Source organism: Saccopteryx bilineata, chromosome 3 (assembly GCF_036850765.1).
Source record: "Saccopteryx bilineata isolate mSacBil1 chromosome 3, mSacBil1_pri_phased_curated, whole genome shotgun sequence".
Taxonomy (NCBI): Eukaryota; Metazoa; Chordata; class Mammalia; order Chiroptera; family Emballonuridae; genus Saccopteryx; species Saccopteryx bilineata.
The window spans coordinates 149,157,134-149,174,725 of record NC_089492.1 but is presented as its reverse complement, the minus strand read 5'-3'; the positions used below and the strand labels follow the sequence as shown (position 1 = coordinate 149,174,725).

Below are 17,592 nucleotides of genomic sequence, written 5' to 3'. Positions count from 1 at the left end.
AGACCAATCAAACTTCAAGGCTTTGGAATCCTTATTTGCATGAGGACAGACCAGTCAGAGACCAAGGGTGCAGATTTCTCTCTATATAAGTCCACTATCCTCTGGCGCAGGCACCACACTTTTCCTTTCCAAAATTAAAGACTATATTTCACCAAATATTAAAGACTATATTTCCCTGTAGTGGACCAAAGTGTAGGAGGGCAGCCTGGACTGTGGGCCGTCTCCCACTAGGGTCACCTCACAGCTCTACTGCTTTATAATTGAGCTGTAATGCTGTTGAGCTGTTCCACAATTGAAATGTTTGTGCTGAATAAATTTCTTTCTTCCATATGCCCCAAATGGAGAATTCTTATTGGCATTGAATTGGCACCAATGACCATCAGCTGAAGCAGCTTTGAACAGATCATGATTTTTCAATTCTATGATTTATTGAATCAGAAGAGGATATGCAGAAGAAAACGGTAAACCCAACTTCCTAAGAAAGTAAGACATTATCCTATTCAACTCCCTTCCCTGAAATGCTTTAAGAACAAGAGTTTCAGGCACAAGCTTTGTGATACATTATAAAATTTCAGTGTATGTTTGAAATTCAAATGTTATTTTTCAGTCGTTCTCAACTGTCCGAAATAAATCCCTTCCCCTGGGGCGACATGGGAGGTCGTGTGTCTCTCTGCCAAGGCCAGGAAGGCTGTCCTTCCAGGAAGGGCTGCATAGACCCTGGGAACCAACCAGCCAGCTCACAAGAATGAAGAGAATGTTGGGAGAGGAAGTGGTGGCTGTGAGTCAGCATGAGTCATCTTGTTCCAATGAGAATGAAGACTGAGGTGTGTGCCTCTTTCTTTCTTTACTTTTTTTTTTTTTTTGTCTCAATCGTACGGACATCATTGGGAATGGAGGGAAATAAGTGACTGTAAGGTTGTTGCTGTTTAACTTTTAAACAAATATTCCAGGCAGGCTGTGCCTGAGCCTGTGTCTGTCTCCAGATTGTTGCTGCATTGCTGCACTGTTTCTGGGAAGGTGGAGCCATCAGCTTTTCCCTGGTGAGTATGTTTCTGTCATTTTTATGATCATTTCTTCAGTTTGCCTCAAAATCTCCACTGTGTCAAAGCTGTTGCATTTGAAGTGGACACTCTTTCATTCAGACTTGAAGGAGCCATCGTTTTAGAGACCTGGCTGCCTCTGTCCCCACCCACATAGCTACTATATTTTAGCCTGATTGGGGAAGTTTCTGAGTTGATAATTATGAGACTGTAGATGCTTGTCGTATAGTATGTCGTCTTGGAAGAGACAGGATGCTTGTCTGAAAAAGCGGCTGTTGGAGACTCCTGTCTAGGGCCACAGTGAAGCTCAGAGATGGAGGTGGGGATCTGTGCTAGCACCCGGTGCTGAGGTTGGGCTGCTTCCGCCTCTCGGAGCTGGAGGAAACAGCTTCTGAGCAATTTCTGGCCTCATGGTCTGAGCTGCCCAGCTTGAGTTCAAGAAATACAATGGAGAGGCAAAATGTTGACTTCCCTCTCTAAAGGTATATGAATGATTTCTGGGAATTTTTTGTATGGCTTTTCTTTTCCCTTAACCCTGAACATCACGAACTGTTGTAGAATCAGAAAGAAAAATTGCTGGGCTGAGGACAAGGCAGCTGGGCTGTGGAGGCCCGAGATGACCCTGATGTATGTTTCTCAGATTGTTACTATTCTGATCAGGCTTAGCTTTACTGTCAAGTAAAATACAAGAAATATATATATATATATCGTTCTAGTTACCGTAAATGAAACAGTTAAAATGTCATAAAGACCTTATAATACACACTTTTTGAATTTGCTTAAAAAAGCTGCACATCAGTAAGCAGAGTATGACAGAGAAGGTTTTTCAGTGCAGTCATTTGAGTGTGTGGGCTTCCTGGGTTAATAATGAGTCAGCACCCAATTTCTAAAATTGAAGCAGCTAAGCAAAGGTTCGATCATCCCGCAGCACAACACACTGGCTGGCTGCCCCTTTTAGGAGAATTTGGCTCTCTGGTTCTTTGGTTAAAATCAACTTTGGCTGCCTCCCCTATCTAGGTGCCTCCAGCTTCGGTCCCAGCTCTGCTGTGTGCCACAGAGAAGCCCCGTCGCAGCAGGGTCCCGGGGCCAGGACCAGCTCCTTTAGCTGATAGTGGCAATTTTTAGGTTGAGTATACACTTTATTAAATAAAAAATGCAGAGTTTATGATGGGGTAGGGTGGGTCAGGGCTGAAGCTGCCTCTGGTGTCCTGAGATGTCACACCCATTGAGGGACCATGTGGGGGAGGCGCTCACAGCTTGAGCTTCACGCAGGCACTGTGCATGGGTGTGTAGGGTGGGAAGACTGTCCACTTGAAATCAGAGAGCAGGATTACCTTCCTCAAACCCTACTCTTCCTATCTGTTAAGTTGGAGGAGTGTATAGAAAATTAAAAATAAAAGAAGATAAGGTAAAATAACTGGGGTTGTAGGCAGGCAGCTCAAGGGCCAAGTGCAGTCCTGTTTGCATGCATTCCCCCACTGAGTCTGGTTGGACCTGCCCAGGATTGTTTTTTTGTGCTTGTATGACAGTGGGTCAAGTCCCAAATCCCACTGCTTGGCCTCTGAAAGGCTCAGTCTTCCAGACTGTGGACATGCCTGCCTTAGAGGGTGGCAGGGAGGCTCAGAGAGTTGACATCTGCCAAGTGCTTCCCAGAGTCTGGACATAGAAGAGCCTCAGCAACCTTAGCTCTATTAGCTTCTGCTCAGACCTGTCCCCTGAAGGCCTTAGACTTTTGGCCCATGCATTGGTGCCATGACTTTTCAAACAGGATCCTGCCATCCCAATGAAGCCAGGGACTGTTCCACAGCAGAGTCACGGCCATGCTATTGTCAACCTGGGGCCTCAGCAAGGCAGACCCCAAGGGTTTCCAAGGTGGGCAATCAGCTGGCCTCTCTCTCTTGGCTGTCATCCTCAGAAGTGTCCAGGGAATGGCCATCTTAGTGGAGAAAAGGGCCTGTGGAGGGCAGCTGCCTACCTGAGGTGGAGCCTCCGCACTTCCCACACAAGCACTTCCTTCTGTCCTCATTTTAGAGATCACCCGAGATTGGGTGTGTGTTGATCCCTAGGTCCTATGTCTTTAAATTCTCCCAGATAAGCACAGCTGGGCAGTGACTTTAGGTGGCTGATTTCTAGACATCGAGTGTCTTCTTTTATGTAGAATTTGGGCAGTTGAATGCAGGTTGGCAGTTGACTCACCTTTTAATCATGAGAAAGAAGCCAGCAGTGAACTAATATTATCACTTTGTAATCAGGAGAGTTATTTTAAAAGGCCAGAGATAAGGTCATGATCGCGTCTGAAAATAGAGCATTTATTAATATAATCTGCTTTGTCATTTTCCAAACTACCAAGAAGAGCTGCCTCTGAGTGTGGATGGGGCAGTGAGGGAAGGGGAGGGGAGCATTCTGCGAGAGGGACTGAACCCACACTTAGTAGGACATCTTAGCAGAAAGAGAATGCTGGCAGTTTGATGGCATTTGGAAGTTTCTTAGAGCCCTGTGGTCAGGTGCCCTCAGCCAGGGAAAGGCTTATCATGGCTTGTGGCTCTACCTTCGCTCTACCTTTGCCAACACCTGACCCGGTCTCTCCTGACTTCCTGTGGGCAGGTTTCCTAGGTACCTGAGAGGTGTCTCCACTACTGGCTGCCATGTGGTGAGCTCAACCTGTGTTGAGCAAGCTAAAGTTCTTGGTGTCCCACCTTCTTCATGGTGAAATGGAAATAGGACCTGCCTTGTGGGTTCTTGTAAAGATCAGCTGATGATTGCTTAGCACATGAATTACAGGAGGCTCAATAACTATGGAGACGGCCTAGCGTGCGGAGGACCCGGGTTCGATTCCCGGCCAGGGCACATAGGAGAAGTGCCCATTTGCTTCTCCACCCCTCCGCCGCGCTTTCCTCTCTGTCTCTCTCTTCCCCTCCTGCAGCCAAGGCTCCATTGGAGCAAAGATGGCCCGGGCGCTGGGGATGGCTCTGTGGCCTCTGCCTCAGGCGCTGGAGTGGCTCTGGTCGCAACATGGCGACACCCAGGATGGGCAGAGCATCGCCCCCTGGTGGGCAGAGCACTGCCCCATGGTGGGCGTGCCGGGTGGATCCCGGTCGGGCGCATGCGGGAGTCTGTCTGACTGTCTCTCCCTGTTTCCAGCTTCAGAAAAATGAAAAAAAAAAAAAAAAAACTATGGAGAATACGTTCACTGACTGGAAAATGTAACAGACACCTTTGTACCTCTACCTGGGTTCTGCCCCACCAGCACCCATAGGTATTAGCTCTCATGTCCCTGACATGAGAGCCCTCCCATGTCATCAATTCCATGGTGTGTTTTGCCTTTGCAAGAGAGTTATTGATAAATGTGAAATGCTTCTTGGCTCTCTTCAGGAAAACCTGGGGTTCTAGATGTCAGGGTAGTCATTACTATCACATCATCATGACAATAACCATCTCTGTCACCTTCACCATCATCACCATTGTCACCATCATCATCATCATCATCATCATGTCACCATCATCAGTGTTTTCAACAACATCTTTACACTAAAAACAGTTCTCATCTTATTCAGCCCAACTGCATGATAGTAACTCTCTGTGACTACCTTTACCTCCCAACACACACACACACACACACACACACACACACACACACCCTGGAAGAGAGGAAAGATGGACGGTTACTTAATCACTCAAGGTCCAGGATTCTCAGGCAGTGTACCTGGCAGAGCAGCATCAGCAGGAGAGGAGAGTCGGGACAAGCAGGGGAACAGGAAAGTTCTGAGTGTGATCCAGCAATCTGAGTCCACAGGCCAAAAAACCCAGGACCACCAGCCTCAGGCTTGCCCCCAAGGTGCAAGCAGTGGATTCTGGACTCATGCTTCCTGTCTAAAGCCTGCAAAGTCAACTTTTGGCTATTTGAAAATATCGCAGTCCATGGAGCTGACTAATACCGAAAATATTAAGTAAAACACAGTTAAAACTAAAACCACGGAGTGCATAACATGACCTTCCCTTGTCAATTCTGAAGATAATTCATGATCATGCAGTGCCTTGGAGCTGAACTACCTCACTCATTCTGCTGGGTCTGCCTTCCCTGGTATTGACTTGACAAAGGAAGGCAGCTGGTGCTTTATACATCTCCTTTCGGAGACTTTAGGTGTGGAGTTCCAAACCTTGGCTTTAATGAGTCGCTCAGTGTGACATAATGGAGAATTTTTCCCCTGTGCCACAGTGCCAAGGATGGGCAGTGGCATGCTGAGTCCAGGGCTGCAGGGAGGATTGAGTTCTTCATGAGATGCAGGAGAATTCTGGTTAGACCACAGAGCTCAGGAAAGGGGAAATCAGCACAGATCAGAAGGAAGTTGGGTGCCCAGGACAAAAGAGCTGGCAGCATGCTTGGCTGGTCTCAGAGGAGTCCTCTGATTTTTCTTTTTTCAGTGGGTTTTATTGCATCTTGTATAATTGGAAAAATTACTGGCTATGGCATATCTCATCCATTGTGATTTTCCTGCTTGTCTTTTGCTTTCAGAATTGGTTACCCTGCAAGTGAGGGCTTCTGCTACAGACTTCTAGCCTTCCCCTCACCCCAACCCATCCTTTCCAAAATTTAACATACTTAAAATATTGCAATTTTTAATGAAGGCAGGAATGTATTGTTATAACTGTTTTCAGTGGACAAATTACAGAGTGTGAGAGGGATGCAGCCATAATTCAGTTAGATATAAATAAAAGCTTTACAAAATAGCAGTGGCTCCAACAAGTGTCAAACTTTCCCTCAGATAGAAAAAGATAAGAGGCAGGCTGTCCAGGGTGAAGGTCAACAAGCAGCTTGTTCATTCATCTCCCTGCTTTGCCATCTAAGCATTGGCTGCCTTCTTCAAAGTTGTCTTATGGTTTCAACAATGCTGCTAGAACTGCAGCCATCACCACTGCATTCCATACAGGAGGCAGTGAAGGAAAGGAGTTGGATGGGGGACAAACACTTAAGTATTTTGGATACCTGGCTCCTTTAAGGGGCTTTCCTAGCATCCCCAACTAAGCCTTTCAGCCTCCATTTTTCATCACATATTATCTGTAAAGGAGCCTGGGAAATGTCATTTTTTAACTGCTGCCCCTGACAACACAGGAAGCAGAGGAAAATGGATATAGGACGGGTAACAAGCAGTCTCCATGGCAAAGTGCTCCTGAAGACAGCTAGATTCTCAGTCTTTTAATGGACTCAGGGACCAGTCACTTAGTTCCTCTGTGACTAGGGTCTACTCTGAAATAACCACATTGCTCACATCATACACATCAGGACAGGTAGAGAGACTGTACCCCTGGCTTTAAGAGCTTTGAACAACTTGAAGGAAGGCATTCAAAGGGACAGAATCATTGTTTGATTTTTGTGTTTTATCTAAATAGAATTTCTTTTCATTCATGGCTTATTTTATTCAGTAAAATAATGGTTATATGAATACTGCTTTGTTTATTTAGTGCTTACTTGGCACCAGGCACCATTCTGTGTGCTTTGCAAATAGAACTTTGCTTAGTCTTCACAGAATAGTGTGTGGCCAGAGGCAGATTAAGGTCGGTTGAGGCCCTGGGCACAGAAAAAAATATTGGGCCCCTTAAAAAAAGAGAGAGAGAGAGAGAGAGAGAGACGGGGAAAATAAAAATACATGTTAATCATATTTTTAAATAAATAAAAAATATTATGTACTATTAATGTTAAAATTGCATATATGAAACCAAAGTTGCTGTCATTAGAAAAAAGTGTAAAGTTGGGGTTTTGCAGGGCCTTTGAGAAGTCGGGGCTCAGGGCGCACTCCATTAAATCTGCCTCTGTGTATGGCAGTTATCAGTGTCATTCCTATCATCCACACACAGAAGTATTAAGGAAGACACTGTTGTTTGGTGGAGGAGCTCGGCTTGGAAGCCAACAGTCTGGTTCTTTGCTCCAGGGATGTGAGGATGACTTGTCAGGCATACTCTCTCCTGTTTATGTCTTTCTGGTGAAATAAACATTAAGCCAATACTGTCAAGCTGTCTTCAGAGCCCCAGGAGATGAGCACATGGCTGTGGGGCTGCTTCACCCCCTCAGCACCTCCAGCCATGAGGGACCACATTGTGGACTCAAGCTCAAGCGGAGCCCTCTGTCCCAGAGGACACACTGTGAATCTTGGCTGTGTCTGGATCAGGACTCTCCCCTGCTTGCAGCTGGCTCTTTTGGAACATCTGTGCTTGAGTCAGGGCCACACCCTTCCAGTCCTGGGTGTAGCCAGGGCACTATCCAGGCCTGGCTTCAAAGGCAAGGTGACAGTCCAGCAAAGTATGGAGTGGCTGACATAGATGGAGCTCAGCTTCAAGGAACAGGGTTTATTCATATATTTCAACCCAGTTAATGGCCGGAGCAGGTGGAACCGTACAACCTCTGTGCTCTACCACCTCAGTGCCTGGTAGCAAAGTTAGGGCCATGAGGATGCATGAGGACAGGATGGATTGTCTGCTGTTCCACCTGGGACTGAGTGCCCTCCTGTGCTTCCCTGCTCTGTACCACCTCAGGGCCCTGCTTTACTCCTCTGTCTGCCAGCTCCTTTACAGCTAAAGTGGCTAGTGGGTAGTTGGGAGTTTTAGGAAAGCTTCTGAAAGGAGTCTGACATCTAAGAGGCTTGACCTTTTGTCCCCCTCCCACCCCCCGCCCCATTTGGAATGCAGAGGCATTGGCTGGAGTTCCAGAAGGCTTATTAAAATCATAAGACAACTTGGAGGAAGGAAGCCAATGTCAGTATAGCAGAGAAGTCACAGGCCTTTGGGAGGCAGGGTACTTTGCCTGGAGATGTGACTATTTTTGGAGTGGTTTTACCTGCATGATTTAGAGGGAGGTAGAAAAAATCACTGCTGAGACTTAACCTGCAGGTCAGAGGAGAGGATGTGTTGGGGTATCAGGGTCCCTTCTGTGTGGAGCTGCTTTTCCTGTCTCTCGTGTAATGGTCAAGGACTTAGGGCTGCACAGTGACTTCCATGGGCCCTGGTGATTTTGCTTTCATTGCCCCTTTGTCATGAAAAACATACTATGACTGTCTTAGCATAAAAATGAATGTTATCCAGACAGGATTCATTATTATATATTCATTTGCATTATATTCAGGGTTTCTTCTTTTTTTGTGTGTGTGACAGAGACAGAGAGAGAGAGGGACAGACAAGGACAGACAGACAGGAAGGGAGAGAGATGTGAAGCATCAATTCTTTGTTGTGGCTCCTTAGTCTCCTTAGTTGTTCGTTGATTGCTTTGTCATATGTGCCTTGACCAGGGGGCTGCAGCAGAGCAAGTGACCCCTTGCTCAAGCCAGCAACCTTTGGGCTCAAGCTAGTGACCATGGGGTCCTGTCTATGATGCCACACTCAAGCCAGTGACCCTGAGCTCAAGCTGGTGAGCCTACGCTCTAGCCATATGAACCCGTGCTCAAGCCAGTGACCTCAGGGTTTTGAACTTGGGTTCTCTGAGTCCCAGTCCAATGCTCTATCCACTGCGCCACCACCTGGTCAGGCGGGGGTTTCTTCTGATTTTAAAATAAATTAAAACATTTTATTTGAAGAGCATTATGGGCCCCAGGCATTGTCCGCTCTGTGCCTTATGCATAGGTCAGACCTGGAGGGCTAGAGCTACCACAGCAGGGCTTTGTCATAGACACAGAGGCTGGTTCCTGGAGGGGCCACCTCTCAACTGTGGGTGCAGGCCTTTGCCCCGGTCAAGCCCGAGGAGCAGCTCTGCCTGCTCCAGTCCTGTGGACTGGCCGCTAGAGGGGCGGCCGTGGCAGTGTGACGAAGCCAGCCTGCTACCCACTGCATGGTAAGTTGCTCAGCACTGGTTGGCCTCAGTTTCCTTGTAGTGAAATAAGTACACAGGAGTAATTACCACAGAGGGTTATTTCAAGGGTGGAGTTACTGCATAAAAAATTCTTAGAAAAGTCTTGTACATCATGGGTATTCAATAGTTAGTAGTTATTAGGGAACTGAGGCCTTCTTGCCACTTAACTACTGACTGTAGTAGACTTTCTCTGGGCCTGGACCTCCATCCCCACGGTGGCTCATTGGCTCCAGTTGTGGCCTCCTGGGAATTCCACAGTCCTGTCTCAGTGGCTCATTTCCTGCAGGCCCAGGGCAGAGTTAGCTATACAGCCCTGAACAACTGGGGAAAGAAGTTCAATTTTCCATCCATTCATTCACTCACTCACCTCACTCACTCAGCCATTATTCAACAGTGTGTATGGAGACTTATGGAGGCAGCCGATAAACAAATGTAAAGAGGGTGTTGGAAGAGGGGAGTGGACAGTACGGGGAGGGGCTTCTCATGTCTGGGGTGGGCTCGAGCTTCAGCTGAGGAGATGTTTGAGAGGAGATCTGACAGGCATATATATTTTATTTTCATTCTTTCTTAAAAAATGTTTATACAACTAAATGGAACTAAGTGGAACAATAAATTGATGCTTCTCTTTTTCTCTCTCTCTTCCTCTCTCTCAAATCAATTAAAAAATTAAAAATTTATTGGGGTAAGATTGGTTAATAAAATTATATAGGTATACAACTCTATGATATATCAACTGTATCTTGTATTGTATGTTCACAACCTCAATGACAGCATTTGCTTTGTTTTTCCTGGATGGACAATATAGCTGGCATAGAGTCCTGTCTCCCCTTGCTGTCTGTGTGTCCACAAGAGAATCACCAAGCCTCTCTGATCCTCTGTACAGCATGGGTGAGATGACCTTCAATGGCAGGTGCCCCACAACCCAGACTCTGGGTTGAAAGGCACTGTTTTCCATGATAGTTTCCCTATATGAGCTCCCAAGGGGCTATTTAATCTATGTTTAACCCCTTCTCTCCTTCCAGAAACAGTACAGTCCAGAAACCCCTACTAAGAAGATGTTCCTTAAAGAATCCAGCCTGTGTCCTGACTTTTACACATTTTGGATCTAGCCCTGCCCTCCAAAGCCACTTAATCACAGCCATAACAATAGTCATGGTCATAATTCAACACATTCGGTAATATTCTTTGAGCAATTATTCTGTCCTCAAACTGCTGAATTACAACACAAACCCGGGCTTCATCTGGAGCCCTTCCAACCATGGGTGTCACCTCTGTGGTCAAGCTCCTCCTTCTTCCCACATTTCCCCAGAGATGCAGCGTGCAGTGAGGTGAGCAGCGCCCCTCACTGTGCGCTGCCCTCTGCGGAACAAGCCACAGATTTCTGATGTCCCTCTTCATGTGAGCAGTGGCCTTCCTTATACTGAACATTGTACAGGCGAGGTTCTGGCCAACACACCCGGCAGTGGACCCACACTGTACTAACAGTTGGGCTGATATCCCTGCCTCTTTGTGTGAGGACACATCTCCCTCATTTTGCATTTGAGGAGCTGACTTTTTTTTTTTAACCTAAGTAGAACATTACATTATTTTTAGTTTCATCTAGATTAGGCCCATATATTCTCTAACACAACATGGGAAGCATCATGGCACCTGCAAGTCAGAGAGGTATCTCTTTTACATCTTTACCAGAAGACCTGTGGATCAGTGTGGACTGAGGGTAGAGACCTGTGGCCCTCCATAGCAATTGTCTCCAACATTGCCAGCAGCTAACCTGTTGGGACAGCTCACTGTAAAGCAGGGGTCTCAAACTCAACTCAGCATGTGGGCCACACGCAGAGCAAGATCACAGCCGTTTGGCGGGCCGCACTAGGTCTACAAAAGGCAACTGTTATGCAACACTTTTCTCACTGCAGTTGAAAACAAAAAAAAATCAGTACAACAAGCACAATCGTACATGCAGTTTACTCAGTGTCACAAAACGACCAGAAACTGTAGTTCGCATCACAACTGCTGTTAACTAAGCTAATATCTAGCTAGGATGCTAGAGAAATGAAAAATACAAGTAGGCCCCTAGGCTTACTTAATTTTATCCAAAATATTTTGAACTTCGTGGATTAGTCTGTGGGCCGCACAAAATTGTTCGGTGGGCCGCGAGTTTGAGACCCCTGCTGTAAAGGAACAGAGTACCTTGTGTGCAGGCTTCACTGATGCGGATGAAAAGACAGTAAAACATATACAATCAAATGAATGCTAGGATCCTAGACAAATGAAGTAAATACTGAATCAGATACTGATTCAGACTTGGCCAGACTTCATGGGTAGCCATCCTGTCTCTGTCCCTCATAACCCTTGGACAGCTGGTAATTAGGTATGAGTAGCAAGTTATCTTAAATGTCTAGCATTCAAATGCTTTGTTGTCCGCAATTGCTGTTTTAGTTGTTTATACACAGTCACATCCTTGAGGTGGTGGGTTGAGTGCGTTTCATTCAGTTCAGATATGCCTTTCAAACTGGGCTGGGCCTGTCAGACGGTGGCTGTCTTTGTGCAGCCATCCCTTTGAAGTCCCCAGAAGTGCCTACTCTACAGAGGAGAGAGATGAGACACAGAATGAGTGCTGACTGCCACCCAGCTGCTCAAGAGGTGACTGCAAACCAGGAGGCTTTCAGTCATTGTCTTCCCTCCAGAGTGAGTGTCACCTTCTCTATACTCACTGGCTGAGTCCATCACAGGGGACACTTGCACAGAACAGGATCAGTCACTTGAGAGGGACCAAGGACTGCCTCCCTGAATCCTTACATTGCCTTTAAAGTTGTGCAGCCCTCTCTCAGTTTGTCCCTACCTTCACCTGCACTCTGGTTACCAAAATTATTAGAATTTTCCAACTCTAATTTTTAGCATTTTCTGTGAAAACAGATAGTCATGGACTTCTTACTAAAATGAAAATTGTTCATATTTAAGAAAATAGTGTTCCAAAATTATCTGAGCAAACCGATTAAAAAGACTATTGCAGTTACTCCCTGCTCTGCTGATGAGAAAGAGGGGCCCCTTAGTTTTCATGGGATGCTTTAATTTATATCTGCTGCAGGTCTTAGGGAAGACTAACCATGTTGCCTAAAATGCAGGTAGTGAATCTATTTCATTTGAAAAGGGCTTCTGGAAGTCATTGGGATGAATTTAATATTTATGGGGCCCTCTAATGGACAGGCATGTGTGGGCTGCTTTGCATCTGTTAGTGTGTTTAACCCCATCTTCTCTCTACGAGGACTAGTGTGGTCAACCTGGGTTGCAGATGAGCAGACTGAGGCTCTGAAGAATTGGAGGGTGCACAGCTCAAGGCAGAGCTAGAATTCTCACGCTTATCCTAAGCACCTTGATCTACAAGAGGTCCTACTCTTGGTGTTGCTGGGTTGTATTTTTCAAGACCACACACAGATTATAGCCTTTAGGATCATCAAGTCTACTGTTTCCAAGGGAAGACAACCTTTTTTGCAGCCACTGTGAGGCAGCTATTCCATAGCCTCAGGGCACCTCTCCAGGAGCTGTGCAGTCAGTGGTGGGAACACCTTACCGTGGCACCTCAAGGTGATCACCTGGGAGGGATGCTCAAGTGGTGCTGACCTCAGTCAATGCTTTTGAGATGAACACACAGAATGTCTCTCTCTCTCTCTCTTTTTGTATTTTTCCAGAGTGAGAAGTGGGGAGACAGAGACAGACTTCTGCATGTGCTAGACCGGGATCCACCCGGCATGCCCACCAGAGGGCAATGCTTTGCCCACCTGGGGCATTGCTCCATTGCAGCCGGAGCCATTCTAGCACCTGAGGTGGAGGCCATGCAGCCATCCTCAGCACCTGGGCCAACTTTGCTCCAATGGAGCCTTGACTGAGGGAGGGGAAGAGATAGATAGAGAGAAAGGAGAGGGGGAGGGGTGGAGATGCAGATGGGCGCTTCTCCTATGTGCCCTGGCCAGGAATCAAACCCAGGACTTCCACATGCCAGGCCAATAGTCTACTGCTGAGCCAACTGGCCAGGGCCAGAATGTGTCTTTTAATCTGCAAATGTGAATAGAAAAAAGAGTTTCCAGCTTTCACTAATTTTTCTTTAATAAAGTTCAAAATTGAAACTATATGTAAAGGTGTTCAGTGAAAAGCATACACTTATACCCACCATCTCTCTTCCAGCCAGAGAGGAAGGGACTTACATAGAGGGAAGTCTCTGTTTCTAGTCCCTGAACGGCCCATTCTCATGCAAATGAGGACTCCAAATATTCACAGTTTGATCGATTTAAAAGGCACTGTCCTGATTGGTCAGAAATAAGCTGTTATGATTGGTCAGTAAAGAAGCTGATGGAGCTATAGCTGCACTACTCCAAATGGATGGAGAAAGCCTCGGTCCTATTGGTTGAAAAAGAACTCCTGGAACTTCTTTTTTTTTAATTTATTTTTAAATTTTTATCAATTTTCATTTATTGTGTTAACATGGATTCAAGTGTCCCACTCAATATAACACCTTCACCCCCACCCCCATGTTCCCCATCACAACTTTGTCCCCGTCCCCTAAATCCCTCTCCCCTTACCTCTGGGATTTGCTGTCCTGCTATCTGTATCTATGTCTATATATTTATAATTTCTTAATAAGGGCTCGCTCAGATTGCAGAACACAGTGCAGGCAGGCAGTTCAGTGCCGGCTTCTCCCTAAATTACAGTTTTCACTAGAAGCCCCTGTGTAGAAAAATGGCTGCTAGGTGCTGCTTTTAGTAGATATATTCCTTCTGAGGGTCCACGGGGTTCAAGTGGGGCTCCCCTTTCCCACATCCTGGAGAAGGGGGTCTGTTCTCACCCAGTAGTCCAGGGGGCAGGAGGATGGGAACTTGGGGGCAAGGAGGGCACCAGGAGGGCTCTCTGCCCCAGTGAAGCTCCAGGGGGCCAGGGCTGAGTTGCCATCAACAAGGTCAGGCAATTCTGAGATGTGATCCCTGTGGCTGGACTTCATTCTCAGGTGACAATCTGGAAAGTGGCCGAGGGCTCAAAAGCCAAGTGGTGACTTGGACTGCTGTGTTTCGTGAGGGTCTCAGACCCCCCAGAGTCAATATAATACCAAATTGTATTTACAAACAGAGGGATGAAGAAATGGAGATTGGGTGTTCACAGAATTAATTCCAGAATTCTTCTAAATTAAACAAACCTCACAGGTGCTGTTGGTGCTCTTACTATGACAAGAGACATCACAGTCACCTTCTCTGGGCCAGGCACCATCCTAAAGGCTTCACACATTGTAGCTCCCCCAACAACCCTAAATGACAATGCCTAAAGTCACTCAGCCTCCAGTGGGGGAGCCAGAGTTCTAGGTCAGGCAGCTCCGTGCCAAAGCAACTTGGTGGACAGCTGTTCTCACAGCCTGGGCCTGTGGGGCTGCCTGGATTTTTATCTCTGAGCACCCAGGGACTGAGAGGACAGAGGCTGCCTAGAGGTCTAAGGTGGCAGATGTCTCCACTGAGACACAACTCCCATGGCTCCTTTCCACAGGCCAGGTGGCCGGGAGCCTCTCCAAGAGGCCTTCCTGATGAGAAGTGTTTAAATCAGAAGCAGGGTTTTGAGCTGTATGGAACTCCACACTTGTAACAACCTTTAACTGGACTCTTTCTAGCACAGGCATGACACGGATGGGGAAGGAAGCAGACGGCCGTGTTTATTAAGAGGGCAACTTATTTCAGGGGAATGAATTTGCAGGACAGACAGGCAGAGGAAATGACAAAGAAAGTGAGTGAGAGTCGAGACTTTGTGAGTCATCATTTAGGCCTCTGTGTGTTATGGGGTGACCTGTGTCTCCCCGAAATGTATATGTTGAAGTTCTACCCCTGACAATAACCAGAATGAGAACTTATTTGGAAGTAGTGTCATTGTAGATGTAATTCATACTGGAGTGGGGCGACTTTTATTCCAGTACAACTGGAGTCCTTTCAAAAAGGGGACATTTGGACACAGTCACACACAGGAGAACACCATGTGAAGACAAGTGATGTTGTCCCAGACAAGGAGCCACCAGAAGCCAGATTAGAGGCCTGGGACAGATTCTCCAGTGGGAGTGTGGCCCTGAGACAGCTTAATGTCAGACTTCTCGCTTTCACAACATTTCTGTGCTTCGAGCCCCACGTGTGGCACTGGATTACAGTGAGCCTAAGAGGCAGATACAGTGAGCCCCATTCCGACGCCGCAGGAGTACCTCCAGCCCCACACAGGTCTCCATCCCAGGCCCAGGGGTCCCCAAACTTTTTACACAGGGAGCTAGTTCACTGTCCCTCAGACCGTGGGAGGGCTGCCACATACAGTGCTCCTCTCACTGACCACCAATGAAAGAGATGCCTCTTCCGGAAGTGTGTAGGGAGCCAGATAAATGGCCTCAGGGGCCCACATGAGGCCCGCAGGCCGTAGTTTGGGGATGCCTGGATCTGCTGACCATGGATGAGTGGCCAACCTGAATGCAAAAGATCAATTTTTATTTCAGTGAATAAAATGCTCTCACTTTAAACTTTCCCTGAACTACAGAAACAGAGGCTTGAAAACAAAATTTGGTCTTTGTATTTGCTTTGGGGTGAAAAGAAAGAAAGAAAAGGTAAAAAACCTTCTTCAGCTTTGTCTGTGATGGGATCCTGCTCTGCATGGATCCCAGTGCAGGACGTTTGGGGCTCACCCCTGGGCGGTGCTGGGCCACCCCCCACCCCCTTCCCCGTGAGCAGAGCAATCTAACCTCACACTGAGAACCTCATGATGGTTTGGGACTTTCACCGCAGTGTCCTGTGCCTGCTCCTCTCCCTCTCTTTGAGGCTCACTCCCCGGCACACTTACAAGGCCGGGTAGAGGCTCTGCCATGTGGCCAGGAGGTCACATTTTCTGCAGGGACTTTTCTGTTTCCTAGTTATTGAACAAGGGTGACTTCAAGCCCAATGTACACACGAGGTCAACTAGCACTTCAGAAAAAACAGGAACTGTTAATTCACGAGAATTTAAAGAAAAAGACTTTAAAGAACTGAGAATTTGCCACATTATAGTGAAAGAAGGTCAGGTTTGGGAAATGACAAAAACGAGCAATTTCACCCTGAAACCCCGGCAGAATCAGTGGAGTCGGTTACACAAGATGTAACCACACACAAACACGGGCATTTCTTAGAACACAAGGGCATTTACAGTCAGGAAGCCACTTTCAGAGTATTTCATGGAAAGTTATTTTAGTAATAAGGGTCGCTGTCAGCAATGACTCTTCGTCAAGAGAGTGAAACCTGACTTCAAAGTCAGGAAAAGAGGAGCCCAGACTCAGCACAGAGCGAGCAGCAACCGGGGCCCATGTGCTCGGTACCCAGGAGTGGCCTGACAGAGGAGGCCCTGGGAGGTGGACAGGGGGCACATCCACTGTTGAGGAACCCTTGTTTCCACAGTTTGCTGCTATAACTGCCAGCTTTTAAGTGTTTGAGTAATTCCCCAATTGTAAAATTCAGGGCATTGTTTGAAACAAGGCAAAAATTGCATATATAAAAAAATTATGTCTGTGGGAAGTGAATGTCTTGTTCTTATAAGATAATATCTGAAGAAACTACCGGGGTTCCAGGTGGGAGGTGTGCTAGGGTGGAGGTGCTAGGTGAAGGCCCCAGGACGGAGGGGAGCTAGCGGAGCCCAGGAGGTGGGGCACCGAGAGCAGGTGGGGGACCCGGGACTAGAAAGGAAGTGATGCCTGTGTGCCTCCTGCTAGGGCCTCTGCAGTTCCATTCAGGTTTCTGTCCTCTGCATTAGTTTAATCATTGCACAAGTAACAACATAATTCCTCTTTAAAATTCAGAATAGGTACAGTTCCTTGGAATCCTTTGCTCATTTCTCTGTGGTCACCTACCTTTGTGGTCACAATTGTCTCTCTTTGGAAGGGCTCTGCCTCTAGGGTATATTTAAAATCTACCCTCCTTGCTGGAGAGTTATGGCATAAATCTGATGAAATTGTAGTTATGCATTGTAAAAACTAAAGGATTAAACCCAGCTTTCAGAAATACTAATTTTAAAAACAAATATATAAACTAACAGATGGTTCCACAAAGAGTAGATTTAAAGGAGGTTTGTGGTCTTTTATAAATTTCCTGCTCATATTCTTTACTCTTCCTTCCTTCCTTCCCCCTCCACCCTTTTTGGTTGTGGTTCTGTAAGAGTTCTTTAATATTCTGGGTTTTAAATGTTTGCTAGAAATGTGGCAAATATTTTCTTTCAGTCTGTTGCTTAATTTTTACTAAATTTTGCTTTACAGAGATACTTAACTTTTACTTGTTTGAGGAAAGTTGGCTAATACCTTTAATGTTTGCGGGGTGGGGGTGTCGTGGAGAGGTTCAGGAGCTCTTGGTGAGGTAGCCATTGCCTCTTCACCATCATGTTCGCTATTCAGGGTGGCACACGCTCTGTGAGTGGCCACGCGCTGACCCAGGCGGTTGAGCGCAGGTGCCGGCTGGACTTGTTCTTGAGGATCACGTGCCCAAGCTGCTCAGGGTGGCCTGTGTGTTCTTGGATGGTGGTCAGCATATAGGAGGTGGCCAACTTTCACTGGCTGGATCTTTGCTTCTTGACGACTACCATACCTTTGCCATTGGCCCCGGCTCCACGCCCAGACTAGCGGTGAATCAACCTGTTGTAGCATAAAGAATTGCAGGCCTTGGGTCTTTGGGCTTTGTGCTGCCCTCAGCTTGCTCC

The 17,592-nt window shown here is 46.8% G+C and overlaps 1 long non-coding RNA gene across 2 annotated transcripts in view; it reads left to right on the top strand.

Annotated features, from left to right (window-relative positions):
* The first annotated feature begins 882 nt into the window (after positions 1 to 882).
* Positions 883 to 17,592, top strand: part of LOC136330626 (uncharacterized) — a 115,371-nt gene continuing 98,661 nt past the window's right edge. For both annotated transcript variants that reach the window (XR_010730348.1, XR_010730349.1), the window contains exon 1: positions 883 to 1,040. This is a non-coding gene — a long non-coding RNA (uncharacterized lncRNA). The remainder of the gene's footprint in view (positions 1,041 to 17,592) is intronic.